The following is a 16,230-nucleotide window of genomic DNA, read 5'->3' on the forward strand; positions in this document are numbered from 1 at the left end:
CTTTTTGTTTTTAGATTCGTTAGTTGCTTGTGCCGCAAGTCATTTAGGCTTCTTAATTCGTTAGAATTGTTTACAAATAGGTTAAGTCTGTATCAAGTTCTTTTTCTTACCTTACGATCAAGGACTTTTGTTTATAATATCATATGACCAGTTATAAGATAGTTCATGTTTAATTAGTTGCTTTCCATAGGGGCCAACTTTGATAAACATTATGGAAAATAAGAGTAGTCACTTTAATAGGATTAAACATACAGAAAACTTTACAAAAATGGAAAGGATCATAAGGACTAGACAAGATGCATAAAAGTTAGATATACTATATGTAAATGCAAATATAGGAGATTCAGGCAAGGTTTGTTTCCTCGCATACCCTTCTCTTTGTGTTTTACAAAGACAAACTTTGGGAAAATGGGATACAAACAAGATTTACAAAAGGGATTGGATACTACAAAAGGATATCGTAGCAGAGCTTCTAAGAACTGACAAAAGAGAGTTTTTCTATAGTGGTGCTAACGCTTGAAAAGAAAGGGGTAGACAAAATAAAGCTATCTGTTTTTTGCCTGTTAAGTTCAGAGTTGAGTGTGTTGAGACTTTTCTTCCGCATTCCTCGTCCCTTTATAGACTTTCTTGTCCGAGTGTCCCAGCTTTTCCTTTTAGTGATAGCTTATGAAGAGACATCATCTGTTTTTGTTATTTACCTACCCATGCAACGGAAAAGTACTTTTTTCCAAGGGTGAGCTGCCCTCCGCCCCTTATCACTTCCATCATAGGCTTGCTGCCTATTAGCTGCCAAAAATGATATTTATATCTGTCTTGGGCCTGTGCTTCAAGTACCTGCAGCCAAGAAGCCTTTGCAAGCCCAAAATTAATTATTCACCCAAACACCTCCCAGACTCGCAACATTTATAGACTCCAGTACCGATCTACCTCGGACCCCATACCCTCCAATGAGACCGGGTAACTTCAATCCACCTCAGCAGATTCCCAATTTTCCCAGTCTTCTGCCTCGAAGGCCAGGAAATCATACTCATATTCAACAAAACTATCCTGCTCACAGAGCTCGACCTGAGATCCTACGGGCTTCAAATAAACAGCTCAGCAACAATCTCGCATTTGCCTCTGTTAAGTCGGCGTCAGGTCCTGGAGGAGGACAGCAACTTTATGATCCATTCTCCCCCACTACTGCGAATCAGCAGTAGGGAGGTAATCTAGGAAAGATGTGGAAGCAAGCGAATGATCTATAATAATGGGATTTGATTACGTTGGTTGGAGTTATACAATTTAGAATTTAGTGAAACAGGTAACAAAACAAGAATTTGAGTTCTTCTAGTCTATAGGTCATATAACATGTTGCTTGGACAAAACTTTTTTCATATTAACATGTTTCCCTTTCGCTTTCCAAGTTATACCTTACTGTTACTATTTTTTTATGCAAGCAATAATAAATGGAAAGGTGGGATTCAAACATAGAAGCTTAGGTGCAAGGGTAAAAACGCTTTTACGCACTTGGCAACGAGCCCTTGCCTTTCCATTTCTTTGTTGATTGCATCATTCTCGACACATTAAATCAAATGCATTACTAGCTCACAAGTCACAAATTGCTAAAATAAAATAAAATGGGATTGGAAAACGGTGATCCCATAATCAAACTCCATCAAAGGGAGAAATTACAAATGATTAGTTTTAAGTGGCCTTGTTAAAATCTTGCTCGGAGAAAACCCAGCGGGAAAAACTCCAAACTTAGGAGAAAGAGTAGCGCACATATTACAAATCATTGAAAAGGGGGCAAGCAAACGTAGCAGTCCGGAGAGCTAATACACTATAGTTGCGAGGAACTTGGGAGAAGAAACCTTGGCCTAGCCATGGTTGTCGTCAAAGAATCGCTCTCAAAGCAAGACAGAACCTGCCCTAGTTTGTGAGCCAAATCTCAAATGAAAGCCTCCCAAAGCAGCCACTCCTCAATCCCCAAAAATCTTGAGCGAAATGAAGGACATAAATATAAAAACATAAAAAACACTATCACAACTTTAGAAATTTTATTTGAACTCATATAACATCTTTCTACATCCAACTTACTCTTTGCACCCATTTGATTTTTAATTTAACTATCCATATCTCTTTAAACCCAAATTTACTACCTAAAATACCCTCAAACTCAATTCAATATGTAAATTTATCTTTACGCTCATTTGATTTTTAACTCTATTAATGACAGTACATTGTATTGGAGCGGTTCTTCCTCGAGTTTCCTCAAGTCCCAAAGCTTAATTTTCTTCTCTTCCCAAGATTTTGCCATGAGATGGCCATTATGGTTTGAATGCGATTGTAGAGACGGGTCCTTTGTGACACAGAAGTCTAAGTAGAGGAGCATAGCTTGTAGGCTTCCACATGGAGACTGTACCAAGTGATGGACCCAAAGCAACAACACCATTATAGGGGTTCACCTGCACTGCATCGCATCAGTACGGTTGTACTATAACTACCTACCATCTCGCCCATTGTCGCATCCTGATAATAGGAAACGATTTTTCAAGAATTGAAGCCTTGAAACTTTAGTTCATACATGATAAGAAGTGCGGATAACTTTAGTTCCATGTTGATGCATCTCAACTTAGTCAGCACAAGGAACTTTTCACGTGTGAAGATTAGAGCAAACAAAAGGAATGAGCTGAGCGTAAACGAGAAACGACCAACAAGGATTCAGAGAGATTGAAATCACCCTCCCCTTAATGTAAAAATATCGATGTACTAAAAAAAATCATCTCCAAGGGGAGCTCCTTACCAAATTTATCTCTATGTAAAGGATTTGGGATACTTTGGGCCAGTAGCATCCTTTTCCTGGTTGGCATCTCTCTTTTAGCACATGACACCCACAGATGCGAAGTTACCTAAGTGAAGGAGGCAGACCCTCCTTTAGAAGGGATGCTAGCTTTGGACAATCCCAAAGTTCCAAAGATTGAAGGGAGGTGAGGAATTGAAACCCCTTGCTGCTCAGTTTCTTCAGATTTAGGAAGCCATCTATTCTAAGTTCAGTGAGAGATTTGGGAAGCAGCGTCTCCATATGGACCATGTCAGGTGGAAACAACACCATATCCAGGTCTTCACCACTGACCCACAAGTATCTAAGAGAGGTCAGTCTCTGCAACCCCGACACTAACTCCCAGAGTGGCTTACAGCTTTTGATCTTCCAAATATAAAGTGATGTTAGGTTGGGGGAATGGAGCAAGTCAAACCTTCACGATAATCGATTTCCAATTCCTCAAGAGGGTTGAGATTGTGCATGCCCTCAGGCAACACCTCCAATTTGTCGCAATCGATGATCGAGATGTTTCTCAAGTTGGAGGCTGTTCTCCCCCCACACTCAATCTCGGGATGGAAACAAGACTTCCACAATAATCAATATTCAACATTTGAAGATTGCTAAGGTGCCGTAAGCCATCCAGTAAGGATTTTAGATTTTGGCACTCCCGTATCCTAATACATTCAATACAGTGATTAGTGTTGTCATCGAAGAACACGTCTGATGCTATTAACTCCAGTTGTTCACAATAACATATCTCAAGGTGTTTAAGTGTCCTGAGAAGTTGACCTCTCAATGATAACGACGTCAGAAATTGACATTCCTGGATATTTAAGTACTTAAGACAACTGTGAGCAGAAGACGACCAAGAACCAACAACCTTCTCATCTACTAGTGATTTTAATATTTTGTAATCTCTTATCTCTATTCTTCTGAGATTTTGAGGAATCTGGTATTTTGCAAAATAAATCAACGAATGACACTCTGTAATCACGATGTCTTTAAGAGAAGGTGGCAGACCAACATCTGGAAAAGAAACTAGATGTGGACATTCGTGTATGTGAAGCTCCTGAAGAGAAGACAACTGATTTAACCCTTTCGGTAGCTTCAAAGATTTTTGCACTTGTTTAACTCCAGACATTCAAACTTGCACTTCAATATTTGCAATTGCAGCAACTCCTCTACTTTTCCCAATTCTTTAACTAGATGAGAGTTGTCTTCAATTTCCAAACGGCCAACAGAAGTCAACTGCTGCAATAATCTAGCCTCATTTTCAATGAAGACGTCAGCTCCTCACATCCATTAATCTTCAAATCTTTGACCTTGGTTACCCTTTTTGCACAATTCTCCTGTTTGCAGAGACATCAGTTCTAAAATGATTGAAAGGCACAAGGACTCTAATAACTCAAACTCAACCTTAGTAGATGTATGCACCACCCCTTTACAACCATAAATATTTAATTGACGAAGTCGTTTGAGTTGAATATCAGAGTGTGCAACGAACAAGACTACAAATTAATAAGAATATTATTAAACAAATTGAGAATGCCGAAACGGCTACAAAACCCTAAAAGGCTACATTGTGGCTAACTTGATTTTATTAACTAATGCAAGCACTACTATTTATAGTGAAAAACTAAAGCAAAACCCTAATTCTTAACGGACAAGGAATCCTTAACGGGCAAGGAACTCTAATATCCTTAGCCCACAAGGAAACCATAAACAATAATAAAATAATAACTAATTTTCCAACACTCCCTGTCAAACTCATGGCGGTACACGTCATGAGTTTGCCACCAAGCAGATACGGATGCAAGCTCCGTTAGGCGGACAAGACAAGACAAGCTTCGTTAGGCGGACACAACAAGACAAGCTCCGTTAGGCGGACACGACAAGGCAAGTTCCGTTAGGCGGACACGACAAGGCAAGCGGGCAATCAAGCGAGCAAACGAACAATCCAAGCGAACAAGCGAGCTAGCGGACTCCGGCAAATGATCCAATTACTAACCAGGTGCACAACGTCACTCGAGTGGTCATCAACCCAAGCACTCAAGCAATTGTCGTGGTGGTAGGCAACAAAAAACTCCATATGGCGCAAGCTTTCTTAAAAACAACTAGTAAGAGCCCAACATGCCTTACAACCCGTGGGCCTCAAACCAAGCCAATTATTATTTTTTTCTCTTTTTCTTTTTGTTTTTTTTTCGTTCTTCTATGCAACAAACTCAGCAATAAGCTTTTTGTCTTTTGGCCTTCGTAACACAATAATCAAGAACAGTGACAAATTATGGCACAATCTGGTTTCGGTCAGACAACAAGTAGCAAGCAGGGTGGGTTTATCAGGTCCGATCTGTGATGCGCGCAAGCAGGCGAGCAACATGGGTTTACAACCAGTGGTGGTGAGACAGCGGGGTTGCAGGCGTTGCGATGTCACCAGGATCTGATCGAGACAGCAGACTTGGTGGGTCGGTTCTAATGCAGCGGCGGCGGGGGATACGGGTACGGTAAGGGAAGCAGCGGATTTAACGGGTGGTGGTACAGATGTGAGGGAAGCAGCGGATTTAACGGGTGGTGGTACAGATGTGAGGCGGTTGCGAGACGACGGCAAGGGATCTGGGTGCTGGTGCAAGCAAGTTCAATCCGGGTATGGTAAATAGTGCAGCGACGTGAGTCATGCAGGCAAGGTGGGGCGAGTCGAACAAGTGCAGATGTAGCGGATCTTATACTGGTGCAGGAGTGGTCCAGGCGAGCCTAGATGTGGTGATGCAGCGATGGGGTTATGGCAGATTCAACTTCTTTTGTTTTTTTTGAACAACAAAACCCTAACTAGGGCACAACGACAAACCACAACGAAGAAGAGGAACGTGACAAGACAAACAAACTAGCTACCAAGAACAGATTCAACCCTGAAGGATCAAACCTGCTCTGATACCAAGTTGAATATCAGAGTGCGCAACGAACGAGACTACAAATTAATAAGAATATTATTAAACAAATTGAGAATGTCGAAACGGCTACAAAACTCTAAGGGCTATATTGTGACTAACTTGATTTTATTAACTAATACAAGCACTACTATTTATAGTGAAAAACTAAAGCAAAACCCTAATTCTTAACGGACAAGGAATCCTTAACGGGCAAGGAACTCTAATATCCTGGCCCACAAGAAAACCATAAACAATAATAAAATAATAACTAATTTTCCAACAGTTTGTAGTTGGCAATCGAAACCACTAATTCTTCACATTTAACAATTTCAAGCTCGACTAGCAATTTGAGGTTCTCTGGCAGCTTACCTTCCAACTTATAACATTCTTTGATTGACCGTTTCAAGCAAGGGAAAACATCCCTTCCTCGATCATGTTGGAAAGGAAGCCATTGCTTCCAATGCTGCATATCCACAAACTCAAGAGTCTCTAATAGCGGAAAAGGCAAGATACACTCTCAATAAAACGCAGCACCAACACTTTCAACTACATTCATTCCTCCAATATAAATTGTTTGAGATGAGGCAATTGTCCGAGAGGTGGCAGAGATAGACAACTGTTACATTCCTCTAAGCGCACAAGCACCATATTAGAGAACAAAAGAACTTCAACTCATGATGAAAATTCTTTTCCAGCATAACTCTTGATGGTGAGCTCCTTCAGCATTGTATGAGGCTATAACATGTAAAGCACATCAGATTCCATTTCTCTTACGTAGCTTGAATCAGACCATTTTAGCACCAATGAATCAAGCCTACCTTTAAATTTTAGGTTGACCCTTCTAGCATCCTCAACATCAATCATATTCTCTGATCTTGAGAGGCACAATGTCCCTCGGAGATGCAATAGGAACTCTAGCTCTCTTATCCCTGATCAATCACTTTCACGACTCACCACAAAATTAGTCAATGATTGTAGATTCATCAATCGACCTAGTTGCGGAGGCATTCATTTCAACGAAGATACACTTGAGTTGTTGAGGTGGCGCAAATTAATTAGATTATTCATGTTTGCAGGCAATGACTGATCAAATTAAAACAGCCTTCCAATATCAATGTTTGCAAGTTGTAAAGAGTACCTGTCGATTGAGGCAAACTTGTTATATCTGTGTAGGAAAGGCCGAGATACCATAGATACCTTAAATCACCGATTGAGTTCGGAAGCTCATTCAGTTCATAGCCATTCATAGAGAGCACTCGTAAATATTGCAACTTTGGTAATAACGTAAAAGCAGCCTGACGACTTAAAAAATTCCGAAGAAAACCCTGTCTTAGTGGCAGGAAGGTTCGTAAACAATTCACTTTAGAAAATGCTTCAAATCTTTGAATCCCATCATACTGGACGAGTGGCGTGCCTTCGGAAAACATCTAAGTTGTCCACCATCATCACTTTACTTATCTTCCAATCTAAAACAAACATCTCCTGCTGCCCATCGTGCTAAATCACCAATGAGGTCATGCATCACATATTTTGAAATACTTTTGGTGGATTTTTTAAACAATGGCCTTGATACGAGATCCCGAAAATAATCAGCACCTAAATCTTCAATTTGCTTCTTATCTTCGTAGTGGAAGAATAAACCCCTCAACCATCCATAGAAGGATCATTTGCTTCTCTTCAAATTCATAGTCATTTGGAAGTATTGAGCAATAGGCAAAGCATCTTTTCAAATGTGAAAGAAGATAAAAGTAGGTTAATCTCAATACTGAGAGTATGTCATGCTCATTTGATAGACTCCACAATTTGTTGTTCAATATTTCTTCCCATTCGTATGTATCTTTACGAAGTAGAACACCACCGAGGGTCCTTGCGGCCAAAGGCAATCCCCTACAATGGGCAGCAATTTTTTCCTTAACTAACTTGTAATTTGGTGGGTTGTCGTCATTAGAATTTAAGAATGCATGCTGCTCAAATACTTGCAAACAAACAGCCATAGGCTCCAAATTGTGAACGAGCGTGGCAGCGCCCATCATTTTTGAAACATCTGTATCACGTGTTGTCACAATTATCTTGCTTCCTTGTGCTCCATCACGAAAAGGGGACTGCAACTTCATCCATTCACCGTAGCTACACGTTTTTCCAAACATCATCTAAAAGAATTAAAAACTTCTTCCCCGTTAACTCCTTATGCAGATAATCTTGGACCTTATTGTAATCTTCTATGGTGCATTGCCGAGATGTGATTGATTCAAGAATTTGCTTTGTCACTCTTTCAAGGTTGAAGTCGTCAGATACGCACACCCAAACGGCTGGTTGAAACGTTTGGGTTGCAACCATATCATTGAGTACTTGTCCAGCAAGTGTTGTCTTTCCGACTCCAGCCATACTAACAATTGCAACTACATCAAAATTGACTGCATAATGCTCTTGTTTCGACAGCAGCTCAACAATCTTTCTTTTGTCCTCATCCTTTCCAATCACATGTCCATCTGGTTGACTAGAACTAGGTGATATATTTCGGTGTGCCCTTGTAGTCAATGCCCCAGTATCAATTTTCAAATTAAGCTGATCTTTTTGTTCATATATCTCTTGTAACCGCTGACTAATCTTTTGTATTTCCGAGTTTATGTTGAAGTTGAAAACACCATCAGGAATTGAGTTCCACACTTTGCTTGTTGTGCTGGAATGAGCATGTTGTATCTGACATTTCAACATATTAGTAACATATTTGTCCAACACGTCTTCCACATCAAAAGCCAAGTCCCTGAGATCATCGAGCCAAAGCTTCAGTGCGTTGTTCTCAGCCGTCAGTTGCCTCTCCTCTGCGTCATTCGTCAGTGCTCCAATTGCAGACAAGGTGGCACTCCATTTCTTCAGTTTTTGATCTACGCCCTTTACAAGTCCAAAGTACTTGAAGACCTCGCGATGCGCCTAACTTGTCAACCAGCACTTGGAGGAATGCCACAAGAAAAACCTCTCCCCCCATAGTTTGTTGAATTGGAAGTTTGATCCGTTGAGCAATACCAATCAAACTCACAACTAGTCACAGCTGCATTATTAAAACAGATGAAACCAATTTAAAAAAAGGGCGACGCCAAGCCAACAACGCTTCCCACTTTGCGAGGGTCGGAGGAAACTAGTTATTGTAATACAAATTTATACAATTCTATAACCGTCCTACAGGCTGCACATGAGCTCAATTGGGTATGTAAAAATTATATATGTTTTACTTTTAAAAATAAGAGTATTAATTTAGGAAGCGACAAGTTACACAACTCGAAACTCTCACATCGGTATAGGACCGAATATGTAGTAAGAACTTATATGGAAGTCGTCAGATCAAGAGGACACTGGCTTCAAAGGATCAGGTTTCAGTTGAAGTTGAAAACTTTGCAATTAAGATTAAGGAGTTGTTCCCTGGAAGCTTGAGCTCTCGACCGTAAAACTGCACAAATTGACCCTGAAACCGTATATATATATATATATATATATAGATAGCTCCAATTAAGATGAAGAAAATGAAATAATTAATCAATAAATAATGGATTTCCCATATATTTGCAGGAAGAACTTACTGCGTTAATTGAAGCTTTCAGATGATCATGAAGAAGAAGGGACTTGTTTCCATCGATCTGATCGCTTATGAAAATCAACAAATCCAGATTCGAGAAGACAGAGACTTTAGACCTCTTCAATTTGCTATGATAATTGACAAGTCCTCTCTGTTTTCTCTCTCTTCATTGTCGTAGGGAGGGATCATAATGTTTGTCTTTTACATTTTTTTTAGTGTACTTTTACTCATCACCTTATTTATTAATATTAGATCAATTTAAATTTTAAAATTCGTGCATGTCTACTTCAGGAATCTCGAAATTTAAATTCATATAACGATTATAAATATGATGCTTAGCATACATCATAGTTTATGGTAGTGAGCAATTCTTTATCTTTTATTCTCATTTTGTTTATATGAGCAATAATAATGGAATTGTTGGCAGACAAATTTTTAGCTTTGGTGCATGAGCTCGTGGATGCTCTTAACAGTACTCTTTTGCTATATGAATTACATTGTTTTGTTTTGTTTTGTGGCAGTGTTCAATTCAATTTTTCCTTTTTGTATGCAATTGTAGATAATGTCGAGATGGTAACGATTTGGTTTGAATTGGTTTCTAGCTTTAGATGTCGAAAGTCAACTGATTTGAAACTACCAGAATTTTCAATAATTCTATTAGAAGTACTTTGATTTTATTTTTTTATTATAAGAAAAATTCTTCCATGATACGAGCATTGAATGGTTTGAATTGATTTATATACTGCTTTTATTGTGATCTCATGAATCTCACGTCATCCATGCCCTAATCAGTATTTTTGGAATGTTGTTTCTCTTCCATTCATGTTGCCTTTAAGACCGTGTAATCAATCGTTTGCAAATGTAACAAAAAATCTTCTCTTTGACTTGATCAATAAAGTTTTGTCAAATATCTTGGGTTTTATATTTGACCCATGCCCTTTCAATTTCATCGGATTAGTCTGTGTAGTTTACAAACTGTCTCACTTCTACAACACATATATAAGAGTAATATTCAAACGGTACAATTTGATTATGTCTTCTCTCTAGAACGCTTTTATCTTTTTGGTGTTATTTTAATTCTTGCCGGATGTATTCGATCAATTATAGTAGTGGTCACAAAATAGTATTACAAGGCCTGAAGCCACATAGATGACAGATGCAGTACACTTGAACCATAGCAGAAAAGGGATTGCGATGGAAATGAAGAAGGCAGTCACTCCGAAGAAGACACCGAAATAATGGAACTGATGAACTATGACTCGCGGACATTTGGAGTTCTGAACAAATTTGCTAACCATGATACCAGAAAAGGAAAGTGTGATTGCGAGACCGAGAAAGCAAAAGGTTAGAGGGAGCTGCTTGGAGTGAAATTGGATGGGTACAAGAGCCATTGCAATGCCTGCTGACAAGCTATACGCCACGATGATCTTTGCCCAGTCTAAGTTGTGCTTTCCCAGTCCACGAGCTGCCTGCTGCTGGTTCAGCTGGTATTGGTACTTCTTCGGGGTCAAGATCATCGTCCAACGGGGGGCTAATGAATATCTTGTTGAGTTGTTGCTGCAAAAATGCCTTAAGGCACTGATATGCACTAGTAATATAGTACATTTTCCTGCACATAAGCTGGGCTGGAGGAAGGGAGAAATGGGTTTTGGTATTTCCACGAGAGACTTCATTATGTTATATATACACACACACACACCAACTTATATATTCCTCGCCAGGACAACTTATATACTCCTCGCGCGCTATGCCTATGATCCCTTTGGGATTATCATTGGGTGTTATATTTTGTTTTTTGGTTGTTGGAAAGTAAGGTACTAAGGAAGTATCAATGTCTAACCAGACAAAAACTTTGATGTTTTTTTGGTCAATTCCAAACCCTTTCATAAACAGTAAACGCCCGAAACTAAAAGCAGGACAATAATGTAATTTGGATAAAATTGATACACTTGCTAAGACATTATCTAATACTGCAGGTTAACTCGACCATGGTATGTAGAAAATACGTATATATTAAAAGCAAATATTGTTGCTTGTTTTGACATAAAAGAGCGAGTTTGCACGTAATTTTATGTAGATATCTAGCTAGCACTGTTCAAAAAACTCCCGTCTAGCTGAGCTTAAGCGCTAGGCGGTTGGCCACTGCCCGATTAATCATACGTTTGAAAATTAAAAAAAAAGTGTCTAGACCTGCTTAGGCGCCTGCTAGACCTACTTACGTGCCCGCCCAACCCACTTAGACCCACCTAGGTCACGACTGTCAACTTAGATAAAAAATAAATAATTTTCATTTTGCATTTTATTTTTTTTAATAAATTGTAAGAGACTTGTTGAATACTTGAATGAATTCTCATTATATGATTGTTCCCCATGTATTAAATATGTTATAGTACTTCATAATATGTCATTCTATTTTGTAATTTATATTATCCCAATACATTATGTGTTTTCTTAAGTATAAACATGCACTTATTTATAAAATATATGATAAATTTAGTTAAATTCACCTAGTCCCTGTAAGCCCCCGTCTAGCCGCCTAGGTGCTGAGCCCTAGCCAGCTACTCAATTAGCTCGTAGTGTCTTTAAAACCTTGCCAGCTAGTACATTACAACTATGTTTCCCCTATCCAACGTTTTGTTTATGAGGTTTTCTCCCTTCTTGTTATAGCCTTATGTATTGTTGTGGTGACAAAATAGTACTACTAGGCCTGAGGCCACATAGATGAGATATAGGCCGTAGGTTTGAACCAGAGAGGAAATAGGATTTTGACAGAAATGTACAAGGCAGTGACTCCAAAGAAGACCCCGAAATAATAGAAGAAATGAATTATTATCCACGGAGAGTTGGGAGTGCTGGATAATTTTGCTTCCACGATACAAGCAAAGGCAAGTAGGATTGCGAGACCGAGAAAGCAAAATGTTAGAGGGAGCTGTTTGGAGTGAAGTTGGATGGAATGAGAGCCATTCCAATGGCCGTTGACAAGCAATAGGCCACGATAATCTTCGCCCAGTTGTGCTTCCTAGTCCTAGAGTGACTGGCAGCAGCACTGGTGGTGGTGGTTGATCAGCTGGTACTATTATTGTTACCAGGTCAAGATCATTATCCAACGCACTGATGAATATCTTGTTGAGTAGTTGCTGCAAAAATGCCTGAATGCACTGACAACCACTAGCAATGTAGTACTTCATACTTGTAGCTAGTAACCCTACACAGCCGGGGAGGGAGGGACAGTGATGGATTAATATGTGATTCCATGAGAGAATTCATGGTAGACTTTATACAACTGCGGCAGAGCTAGTCTTACGCTGCACGACGAGATCATTATAAGGGTGGGGCCCTTCTAATTAGTCATAGTAGAAAGTTTACAACATCAGTCACATTGTAACCAAAGTTGATGATAGCATCAGATCATATTACAAACACGCTTTTTATCTGCTTAATTACTTTGTACATAAAAATTTGTTACAATAACGCGCCACAGAAATCCAAACTACCATTTCTTCCTACATCGTAAGAGAATAAGCGCACTGCATTGTGGTAACTCATTTCAGCAAGTTCTTCTTTTGGTCATCTCTAGCAAAGATGCAACATAGATGAGTACCTGCCATTGAGACTTTTAACGAAATACCCTACCCGTTTGTATATATCCTAACCATAGGGTACAAGTATCAAAACAGACACCCAAGGGTCCAAGAGATTCATGTAAAAAGATTTAACACTACTACAATATAGGCTATCACCGGCGGACCAAAAACCGACAAGAAACCCCGATTTCTGTCGGAAATTTGGCAAAAATCCGACATTAAACACTGCAATGTCGGATTGGAATAGCGACGCCATTGCTACTGTCACTAAAGGGCTTCAGCGTCGCTTTGTTCACTTAATCCGCCACTACGCAGCGTCGGTTTAAAGCGACGCTGATGTTAACGTCGGTTTAAAGCGACGCTAGTTAACAATTAACTAAATAAAATATGCAAACTAGTGACGGTTTAAACCGACGTTAGAGAACAATTAAATAAATAAAATATGCAAACTAGTGACGGTTTAAAGCGACACCACCTTTGATAATAATAATTAAAAAAAAAGTCGAAATTTGTTTCTGTATTCGTTCTCAAAAAATTATAACTCAAAAAAATTATATAATCGAAATAATAAATTTCAATTTTAGGCCAAAACAAACAATAATAAAAATAATTCAAAAGAAAAATAGTGCCATAATATACAAATGTTTTACATCTAACATTCCATATAATTTACAAAAATTCATCCTCCATGCTTTCCTGTGCTTGCCTTTGTCGAAGACCACAGATTTTGTAGCTCCATAGTGCCATATATAATACTAGCAACTCCATACTGTCATGCTTGCCATCAGATCAGTGCTCCAATACTTTACTACTTCAACATTAGGGCTCTAATCTCTATAGATTAAACTCAGGTTTTATACCTTTAAAAAATTATGGATCTGCGATTTCCAGTGTCCTTGCTCTTCAGATCCAACATGCATAAATACAAAAAAAACAATTAAAAACCAAGAAACAAAAATAAATTTTCAATTTAAGCATAAAACTATTTAGAATACAAAATAGAAAGTAAAATTAATAATCATAATAATTTAAAAATGAACCACCTTCAAGATCTTCCTCCTCGAATTGGAGTTCTTCAAAGTGTTGATCTTTAAACTGGTGATCCAAAGCAAACGGGGAAGGAGTTGAGGAAAAACTAAAAAGGAGGAAGAAGGGGACGCACATATGAAATGGGGAAGGAGAAGAAGAAAGTCTGAAATTGGGGGAGAAATGAAAGCACGGTTGAAATGGGAAAGAGAAGGGTTTAAATATGGGTACTTAGTTTGCGTCCGTTAAAACCGACGCAAACGTCTGACACATTTTTTGAAATTCACATAGCGTCGCTTTAATGAAACTCGCGTCGCTTTAATCAAACTAGTGTCGCTTTAAACCGACACAAACTTCTGACACTTTTTGAAATTCACATAGCGTCGCTTTAATGAAACTTGCGTCGCTTTAATGAAACTAGCGTCGCTTTAATGAAACTAGCATCGCTTTTAACCGACGCCAACTTCTGACACACTTTTTGAAATTCACATAGCGTCGCTTTAATGACACTAGCGTCGGTTAAAACCGACACTAAGTCCTCCATCCATTCAAACAAGCGGGAAATTTCCCGCCTAATATTTCAAATACTATAATTTTATATATATTAATTTTATAACCCTAAAAAATACTATAATAATTATATATATTAATGTAATAATTTTATACCCCTAAAAACTATAATAATTATATATATATATATATTAAATTAAATTTTAAAATTTGGTGACCATTGGATCAGTTTAAATATACATACCATTCAATTTCTTTAAGTGTTATACATACAAAATAAATAAATTTAAATCTACTTAATAAATATATATATACTTTCATTAAGTATAACATAAGATTTTGTGGTATCCACTTGTGTGAATATTTTAATTTGAAGATCGAATTCATTCATTATATTCATATTGGGTCAATGAGTGTAGCTGTAAAAAATCATCAAAATCGGAGTTAAAATAACCGTTAAATCGTGATTTTTCGTTTATAACCGTCAAAAAGCTTTGTCTCGTTACTTGATCTCTGAATGTTTGTTTTTTGTGATTTTTTGCTGATGTGATCTCGAAGCATATGCAAACAAGTTTGACGGTTGGGATCGTTGAAATTAGTTTTGGAGAATTCGTATCCCATCAAAACAATAGATTGACTAACATTTAGAGTTTATTTATACTTTCATTAAGTATAACATAAGATTTTGTGGTATCCACTTGTGTAAATATTTTAAATTGAAGATCGAATTCATTCATTCTATTCATATTGGGTCAAGGAATGTAGCTGTAAAAAATCATCAAAATCGGAGTTAAAATAACCGTTAAATTGTGATTTTTCGTTTATAACCGTCGAAAAGCTTTGTCCCGTTACTTGATCTCTGAATGTTTGTTTTTTGTGATCTTTTGCTGATGTGATCTCGAAGCATATGCAAACAAGTTTGACGGTTGGGATCGTTGAAATTAGTTTCGGAGAATTCGTATCCCATCAAAACAATAGATTGACTAACACTTAGAATTTATTTATGCTTTCATTAAGTATAACATAAGATTTTGTGGTATCTACTTGTGTAAATATTTTAATTTGAAGATCGAATTCATTCATTGTATTCATATAGGGTCAAGGAGTGTAGCTGTAAAAAATCATCAAAATCGGAGTTAAAATAACCGTTAAATCGTGATTTTTCGTTTATAACCGTCGAAAAGCTTTGTCCCGTTACTTGATCTCTGAATGTTTGTTTTTTGTGATTTTTTGCTGATGTGATCTCGAAGCATATGCAAACAAGTTTGACGGTTGGGATCGTTGAAATTAGTTTCGGAGAATTCGTATCCCATCAAAACAATAGATTGACTAACACTTAGAATTTATTTATACTTTCATTAAGTATAACATAAGATTTTGTGGTATCTACTTGTGTAAATATTTTAATTTGAAGATCGAATTCATTCATTGTATTCATATAGGGTCAAGGAGTGTAGCTGTAAAAAATCATCAAAATCGGAGTTAAAATAACCGTTAAATCGTGATTTTTCGTTTATAACCGTCGAAAAGCTTTGTCCCGTTACTTGATATCTGAATGTTTGTTTTTTGTGATTTTTTGCTGATGTGATCTCGAAGCATATGCAAACAAGTTTGACGGTTGGGATCGTTGAAATTAGTTTCGGAGAATTCGTATCCCATCAAAACAATAGATTGACTAACACTTAGAGTTTATTTATACTTTCATTAAGTATAACATAAGATTTTGTAGTATCCACTTGTGTAAATATTTTAAATTGAAGATCGAATTCATTCATTCTATTCATATAGGGTCAAGGAATATAGTTGTAAAAAATC

General features: G+C 37.8%; 1 long non-coding RNA gene and 1 pseudogene across 1 annotated transcript; both read right to left on the bottom strand.

Annotated features, from left to right (window-relative positions):
- Nucleotides 1-963: 963 nt before the first annotated feature.
- Nucleotides 964-8,710, bottom strand: LOC139194313 (putative disease resistance RPP13-like protein 1; annotated as a pseudogene).
- Nucleotides 8,711-8,850: 140 nt separating this feature from the next.
- Nucleotides 8,851-9,485, bottom strand: LOC139194358 (uncharacterized). Its single transcript, XR_011579088.1, has 2 exons — nucleotides 9,300-9,485; nucleotides 8,851-9,184 (listed from the first exon to the last, which is right to left on the bottom strand). It is a non-coding gene; the product is annotated as an uncharacterized lncRNA (long non-coding RNA).
- Between the last annotated feature and the right edge of the window lie 6,745 nt (nucleotides 9,486-16,230).

Source organism: Malus domestica, chromosome 03 (genome assembly GCF_042453785.1).
Source record: "Malus domestica chromosome 03, GDT2T_hap1".
NCBI classification, from domain to species: domain Eukaryota; kingdom Viridiplantae; phylum Streptophyta; class Magnoliopsida; order Rosales; family Rosaceae; genus Malus; species Malus domestica.